Source organism: Hippichthys cyanospilos, chromosome 21 (assembly GCF_059441005.1).
Source record: "Hippichthys cyanospilos isolate Australia breed blue-spotted pipefish chromosome 21, RoL_Hcya_1.0, whole genome shotgun sequence".
In the NCBI taxonomy this organism is placed as follows: Eukaryota; Metazoa; Chordata; class Actinopteri; order Syngnathiformes; family Syngnathidae; genus Hippichthys; species Hippichthys cyanospilos.
The window spans coordinates 15,474,693-15,486,130 of record NC_142389.1 but is presented as its reverse complement, the minus strand read 5'-3'; positions in this window follow the sequence as shown (position 1 = coordinate 15,486,130).

Below are 11,438 nucleotides of genomic sequence, written 5' to 3'. Positions count from 1 at the left end.
CTCTTGTTTTTCTCCGGATTATTATTAGGGCCCGAGCAGCTACCGCTGCGAGAGCCCTCTTGTTTTTCTCCGGATTATTAGGGCCCGAGCAGCGACCACTGCGAGGTCCCTATTGTTCCTCCCCAGATTATTATTATTATTAGGGCCCGAGCAGTGACCACTGCGAGGTCCCTATTGTTCCTCCCCAGATTATTATCAATCAATCAATCAATCAAATTTTATTTATATAGCCCTAAATCACCGAAGTCTCAAAGGGCTTCACAGAATGAAAAGAGGTCGTACAGAGACATCTTTTCAGTATAGGGTACACAACAGCATCCCCTGTCAAAGCTCCCAGAAGGGGAAGGAAAAACTCAAAAACCCCAAATTAGGGGAAAATCAGAAACCTCCAGAAGGGACCACAGGTGGGAGGAGCCCCCTTCCAGGCCCACAGGTTGAAGTGGATGCTGCATGTACCAGACACAGAAACAACATAAATTACAGAAAACATAATGTGCTATATAGTGCAGTGATGTCTTGACAGCAGGCATGGCCATTGGGCAGGAACCATCCCACATTCCAGCCAGGTGGACTGCAGACGGCCGAACTCCTAACCCATGATGGTCGACCAACGCAGGACCCAATGGAGGCGGTCAAGTCAACCCTCACCATCTAGCTAGCCCCCTCCCCCAGCCGGAAGAGGGGGGCAGGAAAAAAGAAAAAGGAAGAAGGCTACAGACAGGCTAAATTAACTAAATGCTTTTGAATATAAATGTGTTTTTAGTCGGGATTTAAAGATTTCTACTGAGGTGGCTGCGCGAACTTCCATAGGTAGGGCATTCCATAGTACTGGCGCGCGAATGGAAAATGCCCTTGATCCCGCAGACTTCTTTTTAGCCCGTGGGGTCGATAGCAAACCGGCATTTTGCGATCGAAGTTGTCGGGGCGGAACATAAGGTGATACTAAGTCGACGAGATAGGAAGGAGCTAAACCGTGTAGAATTTTATAAGTAATTAACAGCACCTTAAAATCACATCTCACGTGTATTGGAAGCCAATGCAGGTCAGCTAGAATCGGAGTAATATGATCGAACTTTCTCGTCCTTGTCAATAGTCTCGCTGCTGCATTCTGTACACACTGCAGGCTTTTAATGTAGGACATGGGAAGTCCAGAAAACAAAATGTTGCAATAGTCTAGGCGCGACGTAACAAATGCATGAATTAATGTTTCTGCATCGCTAGGAGAAAGAATAGGGCGAATTTTAGCTATATTGCGGAGGTGAAAGAACGCCGTTCTTGTCATGTTATTAATATGTGTTCGAAAGGAGAGAGTGGAGTCAAATATCACGCCGAGATTTTTTGCAGAACTACTTTGGGAAATAATACAGTTTTCTAGGTTCAGCGTGGTATTCTTAAGCAAGTGCTGATGATGAGCAGGGCCAATAACTAACATCTCAGTTTTATTAGGGTTGAGAAGCAGAAAATTGGAAGACATCCATTGTTTAATCTCGGCAAGGCAAGCCTCCAGTTTACTGCACTTGCACGGATCCGTTATTTCTAGGGGCATATAGAGTTGGGTATCATCAGCATAGCAATGAAAACTAATAGCATGTTTGCGAATAATATCGCCGAGAGGAATCATGTAGATGTTGAACAGTAAGGGACCAAGTACTGACCCCTGCGGGACACCACATGAGACGGAGAAAGACTCAGAGATCGCATCACCATAAGAAACACTATGCGTCCTTCCCAGGATGTAAGATCTGAACCAAGAAAGTGCCGATCCCGAGATACCAACACATGATCGAAGACGTTCTATAAGAATATGATGATCAATAGTGTCAAATGCGGCACTAAGATCAAGGAGTAATAGTACTGATGAGACGTTGGAATCCAAGGCTAATAGAAGATCATTCGTCACTTTTACTAGGGCTGTCTCAGTTGAGTGGTTGGCCCTAAAACCTGACTGAAGGAGTTCAAATCTATTGTTGTCTATCATAAAATCGCTAAGCTGTCGTGCTACAACTTTCTCAAGAATTTTGGCGATAAACGGAAGGTGTGACACTGGCCTATAGTTAGCGAGATCTTCAGGATCTAGGTGAGGTTTCTTAAGTAATGGTTGAATGACAGCCATCTTAAAAGTCTCAGGTACAATGCCAGAGGAGAGTGACAGGTTGATAATATTCAAGACAGATGACCCTAAGACCGGGAATAAATCTTTGACGAGTTTGCCTGGAAGCGGGTCGAGCACGCAGGACGTTGGCTTTGCTGCATTAACTAGTTGTGTAAGACACTCCAGGGATACTAAATCAAACTGGGACAGGGTAGCCAGACTTTCATGAACCTGATTGTCCGAACTAGCATCAACACTCATAGTCGAGGTGGTGATCGGCGCTGCCTTTTTTATTTCTTCCCTTGTTAGCTGAATCCGCTTAGTAAAGAATTGCATGAAATCGTGTGCTGAATGGAGGGAATTATGATTAATCTGCTGCTGCTGTGTTAGCTGCGCTACAGTCTCAAATAAATACTTTGGGTTGTTTTTATTAAGACTAATCATTTTGGAAAAGTGATTGGTTTTTGCTAACCTAAGAGCCTCTTTGTATTTCAGCAAGCTATCGCACCAGGCCTGACGGAAAACCTCGAGTTTAGTTGTTCGCCATTTACGCTCAAGTTGTCTACTTAACAATTTACACATACGCGTTTCCTCCGTAAACCACGGAGTGTGCCGCTTCGGACGAGTTTTAAGTTTCAGCGGCGCAATAGAGTTAAGGGACTTTAAAAGAACCGAATTAAAATCATTCGCGAGCTTATCGACTGAGCCAGTGAAAGACGGAAAGGCAGCTGTTGCGGAAGGTAGTAATTCATAGAGTGCAGCAGTGGTTAAAGAATTAATATCACGGCTCTTAAAGCCTTGGTTGTGGACAACAAGACCACACTGAGCTAGGACTTCAAATGTTATAAGGTAATGATCAGACATAACGTTAGAACGCGGCAGAATTGTGACGTTTGAGGCAGTTAGGCCATGGGTTAGCACTAAGTCTAAGATATTACCATTCTGGTGTGTTGCTGCTTTTATTATTTGTGTAAAACCAAATGCATCGATTATTGATTGGAAAGCTACCGTAAGTGGCTCTAGTGGGGAGTTCATATGAATATTGAAATCACCCATAATTAATATATTATCTGTGTGGGTTATTAAGTCAGCCATAAGTTCAGGGAATTCATCTAAGAATCCAGAGTATGGGCCAGGAGGACGGTAAATAACTACCACACAGAATGGTGGTGAGGAGCTCGATCGCATAACGAGAGCCTCAAATGTCTTGAAAGTGGGACTCGTGCTCGTGCTAAGCCTAAGATCAGATTCTGAAATTAGGGCGACGCCCCCCCCTTTTTTACAAGGACGGGCAACATGTGAGCCCACAAAGTTTGCGGGTGAGGCCTCATTTAATGGTAGGAATTCATTTGGTTTTAGCCAGGTTTCGCAGAGACCAAGCACGTTAAGATTTAGATCTGTAATAAGATCATTTACAAGAAGGGCTTTTGAAGGGAGTGACCTAATATTTATAAAGCCGAATTTAAACTGGGACATTTTTCCCGGACTACTCTGAGTCCTCGTGTTGGTAGTACTAATACCAACAAGATGTTTATGGCTGGGGCTTGCTCTGTATTTTGAGTAATTAAAACCTCTTCGCAATGTTAGTAAAGTAGGAATTCGATTGTTGACGACTACAGCGCGCGTATTGATGCTAATATTCCGCCTAGGCACTTTGTCACTAGTCTTACTGATTAAAGAGGCAGGGCTCTTTTCCTTAATCCACACCACCTCAGCAGAAGTCTTATCAATAGGGCATTTAGCATTAGGTATTGAAACAGTGTGTGGATTGCAGTGACCTAGACTAAGTATGCTATGTGTGTTGTAACAGTCCAGCCTAGTGCCGGTTAACTCTAGCCTTAACGACTCCACACCCGTTCTAGCAGGCTCGCTACTCGCCTGCGACCCGACATGCTCTAATGTGGGAAGTCATGGAAGGCTCAAACAGTAATCTATGTTTCTAGAAAGAGTAATGGCGCCTTTCCAGTTAGGGTGAAGGCCGTCCAATCTCAGCAGGTCGGGCCGGCCCCAGAAAGAGGGCCAATTATCTACAAACTGAAAACCCTGCTCTTTACAGAAACCAGCCATCCACCGGTTAAGCGAGAATAATCTGCTAAACCTCTCATCATTGCCTCTCGCAGGCAGAGGGCCAGAGACAATAACTCGATGCCGACTCATCTTTCTAGCGAGATTACAAGTCCTAGCTATGTTCTTCTTTGTAATCTCAGACTGCCTCATTCTAGTATCGTTGGAGCCGACGTGTATCACTATGTCCGAGTAGCTAGTGTTGTTTGCACTAGCCTGGTGTCTAGCCCTCTTGCGTGTCAGCTCCCTAAGGTTAGCTTCAATGTCGGGTGCTCTGGCCCCAGGGATACACATTACGGTGGCTGGCTTTTTAAGCTTGATGTTACGGGTGATGGAGTCCCCTATAACTAAAGTGCGGGAGCCAGTAGACTGAGGAGGAGTTTGCCTAGCGAGGGGGCTAAAGCGATTATGCGTCCGAACAGGCTCACCGCGGCTAGCAGGCTTCTTAGGGCTAATGCTAGCCGGACTAGCGGGTAGGCTACGACCCGCACTAGCCGACGCTAGCGGCATTGCGGGAGGGCTATGGCCCGCATTGTCATTATCAGATGTGTCCGTCTGATCTACGATTATCAGACTACTCTGCTCTAGCTGACGGACACGGCCCTCTAGGAGAGAAAGCCTCTCCAAAAGAATAACACAGGTGTCGCAAGTGACAGATGAGGTGGAGGTGCACGGGGCCATGCTTACCTTAGTACAGCCGAGCGACATACTTACGCTAGCAGAGCTGCACGAGGACGAACGGAGCTAGGGGCTGTTCAGAGAAACGGCGAATCACTAGCTATCGAAGAATGGAAGCAGTCCTCAAAAATGAAGGAAAAAGAAGACAAAAAAGCAAAAAAAAGCAATTATTATTATTATTATTATTATTATTATTAGGGCCCGAGCAGTGACCACTGCGAGGTCCCTATTGTTCCTCCCCAGATTATTATTATTATTATTATTATTATTATTATTATTATTATTATTATTATTATTATTATTATTAGGGCCCGAGCAGCTACCGCTGCGAGAGCACTCTTGTTTTTCTCCGGATTATTATTATTAGGGCCCGAGCAGCTACCGCTGCGAGAGCCCTCTTGTTTTTCTCCGGATTATTATTATTATTATTATCATTATTATTATTATTATTAGTATTATTAGGGCCCGAGCAGCTACCGCTGCAAGAGCCCTCTTGTTTTTCTCCGGATTATTAGGGCCCGAGCAGCTACCGCTGCGAGAGCCCTCTTGTTTTTCTCCGGATTATTATTAGGGCCCGAGCAGCTACCGCTGCGAGAGCCCTCTTGTTTTTCTCCGGATTATTATTATTAGGGCCCGAGCAGCTACCGCTGCGAGAGCCCTCTTGTTTTTCTCCGGATTATTATTATTAGGGCCCGAGCAGCTACCGCTGCAAGAGCCCTCTTGTTTTTCTCCGGATTATTATTATTATTATTATTATTATTATTATTAGGGCCCGAGCAGCTACCGCTGCGAGAGCCCTCTTGTTTTTCTCCGGATTATTATTATTATTATTATTATTATTATTAGGGCCCGAGCAACTACCGCTGCGAGAGCCCTCTTGTTTTTCTCCGGATTATTATTATTATTATTATTAGGGCCCGAGCAGCTACCGCTGCGAGAGCCCTCTTGTTTTTCTCCAGATTATTATTATTATTATTATTATTATTATTAGGGCCCGAGCAGCTACCGCTGTGAGAGCCCTCTTGTTTTTCTCCGGATTATTATTATTATTATTATTAGGGCCCGAGCAGCTACCGCTGCGAGAGCCCTCTTGTTTTTCTCCGGATTATTATTAGGGCCCGAGCAGCTACCGCTGCGAGAGCCCTCTTGTTTTTCTCCAGATTATTATTCTTATTATTATTATTATTATTATTATTATTTACTGTGCAGCGCTTTTCCATTTTTGAGGGCCTAAACATGCACGAAAAGTCACCAAAATTTGCACATTTGTCGGGCCCGGTGAAAAATTGGATATTTTTGTGTTTCCCAAAACAATGCAAAAGAAATGGCTCTGCAGCGCCACCCAAGGTTGAAAAAGTGCACCTGGTCCCGGCCCGTTTCACCTAGAGCTACGAAAATTTTTAGGCATATATAGGACCTAGAGACCTACAAAAAAGTCAGCGCGAGCCATGTGCTCAGATGTACAGAAAAAGAGTTATGAATTTTTGAATGTGCATTTTTGGCCCATTTTTGCACGTTTGCAGGTCCCAAACTGCTCCTTGTTTCTCCTAAACGCTTTACTCAATCGCCTTCAAATTTGCTGTGGTCCATATTCACACATAGAGGCACAAGTGGGCAAAATTTGGTGCAGATCCGCTGACATATATGATAGGGGCGTGGCTTCAAATTATGTTCAATTTTTCCTTCGCCAAGAGGGACAAAAACCTAACTAACTTTGATGTACTAGCTTAAAAAAATCTAAAACTTCATAGACACATGGAAACTTATGCCTTTAACACCTTTAAAAAAAGTTTTTTTAAATACCTACTAACGCCGCCTAGTGGTTGATTAAAATGTCATTTTTTACACTTTCATGTATTGTGCTCAGTCTGTTTGAGTAAAACAAATGAAAATTGGTCAGAATATCATTAAGACATGGAATATTAAGGTTTTAAAATTTTACGACTTTTCGATAATGGGCGTAGTCTGCACGCCACCTCAAAGTCAGATGACTCGCCAAAACGAAAAAAGTGGCTGTAATTGGCCCCAAAATGGCCTTATGAGTTGAAAATAGCCTCTCACTCCCGGCCCATTTGACCTAGAGCTACAAAAGTTTGTAGCCTTATGTAGGACCTCGAGCCCTACAAAAAAGTCAGCGCGAGCCATATGCTCAGATGTACAGAAAGAGAGTTATGAATTTTTGAATGTGCACTTTTGGCCCGTTTTTGCTCATTTGCAGGTCCCGAACTGCTCCTTTTTTCTCCCAAACGCTTGACCCGATCGACTTCAAATTTGCTGTGATGTTTTATCTGACTGTGAGGCACAATTGTTCAAATTTTTGTGACGATCCGCCAACAAATATGTTGGGGGCGGGGCTTTATATTATGCCTTTGATGATTACTTTGCCACATGTGAAACAAACCTTTATAACTCAGCTTTACAAGCTTAGAAAAATCTGAAACTTCACAGACACATGGAGACTCAAGCCCTTAACACAAGTGTTTAAACAAATCTTCAATTGCTTGTGAGGCCATCTAGTGGCAAACAAAAATGTCAGTCTGATGTCTCACCAAAACGAACAAAGTTGCTGTGTTTGGTCCCAGATGGTCATATCTTTTCTAAACTTCATATATTTGATGGGTTTCCAATGCGGAATACACCTATCAACGTATTTTTTGTTATAGTGCGAGCGCCACCTAGTGGCAGCCAAAAATATAGCATTTTTTAAAGGTTTTTATGTGTTTAGCTGAGCCCTTTGAAGTAATATCGCTGAAATTAAGTCTGAAAAGCCTCTAGACAGCCCTGCTGACCTCCACCAAATTTTACGAAGTTTCGATAATGGGCGTGGCTTCTACGACCATTTTCATTCCTAAACTTTATCTGTCCAGTAAAAGTTGCTGTAATTTGACCCAGATGATCTGATCTTCTCACAATTTCACACCTTGGATGAAAATATTCTCCTGAACATATCGACAAAAATATAATCCAGTTTAAAGCTAGCGCCACCTAGTGGCTGCAAAAAAATGTCATTAGTCGAAAGATTACAGTCAATCCTGTTTGGTTTGACCTACAGCTATGAAACTTTGTAGGCAAATGAAGGACTGGAAGACCTACAAAAAAGTCAATAGAAGTGATGTGCTAGGATGTACAGAAAAATTGTTATGAATTTTTTTAATGTGCAGTTTTGTCCCATTCTTAGACATTAGCTGGTCTCAAACTAGTGCCTTTTTCTCTTAAACGATTCACCCCATCATCTTCAACTTTGGCATGAATCATTATCCAACTGAGGGGCACACATAGTCCAAATATCGTGAAGATCTCTTGACATAAAAGATGGGGGCGGAGCTTCCAATTATGTTTAATACTTCCTTCGCCAAGAGTGACAAAAATCTTAATAACTCAGCTATGACAGCTTCAAACCATCTGAAACTTTCCTGGGCCTTTAAAAGTAATGCAATAATACAGCTATGTGATAAACTTTCAAATCATTTACAGCGCCACCCAGTGGCGGACAAAAATCTTATTTTTTATACTTTTATGTACTGTGAAATGCCTGTTTGACTAAATGAACTCAAAAATGGTCAGAAAAGCTATGACACATTGGAACATTAAGGTTCTCAACTTTTATGACTTTTCAATAAAGGGCGTGGCCTCTATGCCAACTCAAAATCCGATGTCTCGCCAAAACGGTAAAAGTTGCTGTAATTGGACCTAGACGATCTTATATTTTTAAAACTTCATATATGGGATGGGAGTCCAATGTGAAACACACCTACAGGCCTATTTTTTAATCATAGTACGAGCGCCACCTAGTGGCAGCAAAACATATAGCAAATCCTTATTGTTTTTATGTACTCTGCTGAGCCCCTTGAAGTGATATCCCTTAAATGTTTTCTGAAAAGCCAGTGGCCATGCCTTATGCCCTCCGCACATCAGTACGATGTTTCGACAGTGAATGTGGCCTATATCGCATTGAAAGTCACAAAATTGGAACAATAAAAGCTGCAGTAACTCCAATCACATTGTCCCACCTTGTCTAAATTTTACATATTTGGTAAGAGTCCTGCACTGAAGTCATCTACAACTACTTTTTCATCGTTCATAGTCCTTGTTCATACCCCGACCTTTTAATACCCCAACGTGCACAGGTCTGCGAGGGCCCTTTATAGCTGCTTGCAGCTCTAGTTAATATTATTATTATTTACTGTGCAGCGCTTTTCCATTTTTGAGGGCCTAAACATTAACGAAAAGTCACCAAAATTTGCACATTTGTCGGGCCCGGTGAAAAATTTGATATTTTTGTGTTTCCCAAAACAATGCAAAAAAAATGGCTCTGCAGTGCCACCTAAGGTCGAAAAAGTGCACCTGGTCCCGGGCTGTTTGACCTAGAGCTACGAATATTTTTAGGCATATGTAGGACCTAGAGACCTACAAAAAAGTCAGCGTGAGCCATGTGCTCAGATGTACAGAAAAAGTTATGAATTTTTGAATGTGCAATTTTGGCCCATTTTTGCACGTTTGCAGGTCCCAAACTGCCCCTTGTTTCTCCTAAACGCTTTACTCAATCGCCTTCAAATTTGCTGTGGTCTATAATTAGACATAGGGGCACAACTGGGCTAAATTTGGTGCAGATCCGCTGACATATATGATAGGGGCGTGGCTTCAAATTATGTGTTCAATTTTTCCTTCGCCAAGAGTGAGATAAACTTTAATAACTTTGATGTACTAGCTTAAAAAAATATAAAACTTCATAGACACATGGAAACTTATGTCTTTAACATCTTTAAAAAAAGTTTTTTTAAATACCTACTAGCGCCGCCTAGTGGTTGATTAAAATGTCATTTTTTACCTTTTCATGTATTGTGCTCAGTCTGTTTGAGTAAAACAAATGAAAATTGGTCAGAATATCATTAAAACATGGAATATTAAGGTTTTAAAATTTTACGACTTTTCGATAATGGGCATGGTCTGCACGCCACCTCAAAGTCAGATGACTCGCCAAAACGAAAAAAGTGGCTGTAATTGGCCCCAAAATGGTCTTATGAGTGGAAAATAGCCTCTCACTCCCGGCTCGTTTGACCTAGAGCTCCAAAAATTTGTAGCCTTATAAAGGACCTCGAGCCCTACAAAAAAGTCAGCGCGAGCCATATGCTCAGATGTACAGAAAGAGAGTTATGAATTTTTGAATGTGCACTTTTGGCCCGTTTTTGCTCATTTGCAGGTCCCGAACTGCTCCTTTTTTCTCCTAAACGCTTGACCCGATCGACTTCAAATTTGCTGTGGTGCATTATCAGACACAATTGGGCACAATTGGGCAAAATTTGGTGAAGATCCACTGACAAATATGATGGGGACGGGCCTTCAAAATATGTGGTCAATTTTTCCTTCACCAAGAGTGACAAAAACCTTAATAACTACTGTACAAGCGTCAAAACATCTACTTCACAGATACATGAAGACAGCAGGGCAACTGGGTAAGGTTTAGTTGGACGCGTGCGTCGATCAAATAACTTCAATAGTCTCTTGCATTGCGTTGGATATGCCAATCCGTTAATTTTCGTCAACATTCTTATGATTAATTTGATTGGCAGCACATTTTGATTTCTATATACTGATAAAACAATAATTCGAGTAACAAACCAAACTGAAAATCTACCTAAATGACCACGCACGGTCGAAAACTGTTTGCCTCTTGCCCTGTCGCACCTGAGTGCAATCACCAACCGGCACGTATTTATGTAACCATGGCAACCATGGTTCCACCCAACATAATAGATTGGCATGTCTTCTGACAATTTGTTTAACGCGCTTAAGATAAACAAATTAAAATACACAAAAAGCTTTTTGACTCCAACAAATATACTATTTATTTCATTATGAAAAGTCAAGAACTTCAAAATAAATAAATATATGGAAAATAAATTGAGTCAAAACTGCTTACCGTTGTTTGCAAAGTGCTCTATGGTGCAAATGTAAAATGTAATCCTTTGGTATTGCTTCCCAATCGCATCCTTATAACTTTGTGCTGTAAAAGGAGTATCTGTTCCTGGGATGTTCCTTATTTGTCTTCCATCAGGATACAACAAGATATGAGTGCAATCCTCCAAATCTTGGTTGAAATCTTTGTTTTTTTACCGATGCAGAAGTTTTTTTTTTTGTGAAAGGTTTCTTCAAGTTACATTTAAGACTATTTAATGCCTTTTTAGGACCATTTATACACAAAATTAAGACTTTAGTCGGCCTGTTTTAAAGCCATATCGGCAAACAAGAAAAATAAAATTCTTGAATTTCATAGTGTGCGTTTATTTGAAAATTAACAGTTCACAGTAACCCTGCAAATTAACAGATGTACTCTTCTGTAAGCAGCGAAAACAACCAGCATTAACATGACCAACAAAAACACCTGAGCTCTGTACTCTTTGCAGCAATCTCGTTATCAATGATGGCCCGTTCTGCCAGTTTTTCTTGATGTCCTCTTCTCAGGAGGTTAGACCTTGTGATAAGGTCAGCCATCTTGCTCCCTGCCTTCCCCTCAGCCTCCTCTGCCAGCCTGTCTGCATCCCTGACCAGACCCTCAGATACCTCTTGCACTCCTGAAGTTGGTCCTCTGCTCCTTTCCTTTTTG